Source organism: Aplysia californica, unplaced genomic scaffold (genome assembly GCF_000002075.1).
Source record: "Aplysia californica isolate F4 #8 unplaced genomic scaffold, AplCal3.0 scaffold00103, whole genome shotgun sequence".
NCBI classification, from domain to species: Eukaryota; Metazoa; Mollusca; class Gastropoda; order Aplysiida; family Aplysiidae; genus Aplysia; species Aplysia californica.
The window spans coordinates 1167632-1170018 of record NW_004797373.1 but is presented as its reverse complement, the minus strand read 5'-3'; positions in this window follow the sequence as shown (position 1 = coordinate 1170018).

Here is a 2387-nt window from a genome sequence, read left to right as displayed (position 1 = left end):
GAGAGAGAGAGAGAGAGAGAGAGAGAGAGAGAGAGAGAGAGAGAGAGAGAGCATTAACACAAGCGTTTTGATTAAAACTTGATTCTTTTGATAACTCTGCCACTTTCTTTCTGGTTAACGTTGAAGCCGCTGCAGTAAAACTATCGAACTTTCGGAAAGATTAAAAAGGCCTCAACGTCAGTTTGTTTGTTTGTTTGTTTGTTTTGTTTGTTTGTTTGTTGCTTGTTTTGTTTTTTGTGGGAGTTTTTTTGTATTCTTTTTTATGAACATCAATTATACCCTATTTGATAGAAAATCAGCCACCGGCCTCAACTTAAAGGCAAATAAAACTTTAAAGTTAATGAATTTGGAAAGCAGTGTCTTCTCCGGATGTATTCTGAACGTTCGTCATAGCTGTTCGTATTTTCGAGTAAGTATTGGCAGCAAAATAGGTGAAGGTACAATTGTAAAGTGATGGACCTCTTGATAACTGAAGCATGTCTATATTTACTTTTCTTTTTGCAAGAAGTTGTTTGAATGACTCTCTCTCCAAAGGAAAAAAAAACCCAAAACATTCATATGAAAATTACATTAATTTTTAGGTTCATGGTTAGAACTTAATATGGGTTCAAATTTTAGGTTTTTCTTTATTCCCCCATTTCGTCAATAACATATAATTCCGTCTACTACATGTGTATTTATATCGTCAAAGTCATCCCACACGCGCATAAGTCATATTCTAAAGTTTTGAGAATATCAAAGAGAAAAAAAGACCGCCTTAATAGGATCCATGACTAGAAAATTCGCTATAATCTATCTATTAAAAGTAAGAAGAAAATAACGAAATAGAACAAAAATATTACATAATTGTAACGTACCCTTCGAGGTCTTAATTCAAACCACAGCTTTGTCTGGAAACCCCTCAAAGTGATTTGGATGTAATCACACCTATTATAGTTATGCCTGTTAAAACACCTTCAAACATACCACACGGGAGCTCTCGTGGCCTAGGGGTTAAGGTGTTGGCCTCTCATTCAAAGATCTTGGGTTCGAATCCGTGTAGCGACCGAAAAATGTTCTTCCCTAAAATTGTCTCCTTTCACCTCTTTTCCTGCTCCCTAGCAGTGTTCTGTCGTCTGCTTTCGTCTCCTCTTTCTGCCCCCACTCCTTCACCTCCTTTGCCCTCTCCTCTGGGCTCCTAACTCTTTCTGCAGCCTTTCTACTGCTACTCCTAGGCTCCTTCTTACAGCTGTCTTTCAGCCACACCCCTGATCTTCTGGAAGGAAAGATCTACACCTAGCGTTCACGGACAAGGGCGAAACATTTCGGAGGGCCCGTGTGCAAGTTGCGCACGTTAAAGATCCCTTGGTGGTCTTAAATCGATAAGAGTAGGCTTCAGCCGCCACCCGCGCAAAATTCAAAATCCCTACCAATTTGAAAAAGTTTAATGTGTCTCGCGTGCTCATAGGACGTAATGCAGTTGCAAGCGCCGTAAAACACGTACAAAAAACAAACAAACAAAAAAACATACCACGCCTGAGTAAGCAATTTTCAGTTTCAGTTTCGGCTCTTTTCAAACACACTTCATCAAAGTGCTCTTTCTGGGTTTGAATAAAGATTCCTTCCTTCCCCCTAGCTGTAGAAAGAAAAGAAGATGACCGTTGTGTGGGTTCTATACAACAGAACAGACTGTTGCCGTTATTCAACATTCATATACATGACCTAAGCAATAAGTCAAAATTTCGAAGTCATATAATAGTAAAAAGTCAAAATTTCGAAGTCATATAATAGTAAAAAGTCAAAATTTCGAGGTCATGATTGTAATAGTAATAAGTCAAAATTTCGAAGGAAAAAAAAGTGGGATATATTGTAGAGTTTCTAGAAGCGAATTCATTGATTGGTTTTAGGTTCGCTCCTGTTCTTAAAAAGTAGCGGGTTTGAATAAACTTAACAGTTTGTATTTCCACAAGGCCCTGAGCGAAATAAAACACTATATTGCTACACATAAAATCTTTCTTTTTTGACATAGGTATCTACAACACTGATGAATGATGTCAACAAGATGTGTTGCACGAAAAAAAACTACTGAGAAGTGTAATAATGCCTTAGCACATAATATCATTTAATATATTCATCGTTGATTTATGTTTTTGTTAATATGTTGCTTTCTTTGTACTTTTAGGGTAGCAATAATTTTAAACATTATATATATAATCGATAATATACTCATTGCTGATTCATTCTTACACAATAGAAAAAGGGTAAACTTCATTCTATCGCTAGCAAATTATGATGGAGAAAAGGCTTCTAAAATCTGAAGAGGATGGCCCTTACAGAGGGTGCAACTGCCAGAGAAAGAGAGAGAGAGAGAGAGAGAGAGAGAGAGAGAGAGAGAGAGAGAGAGACAG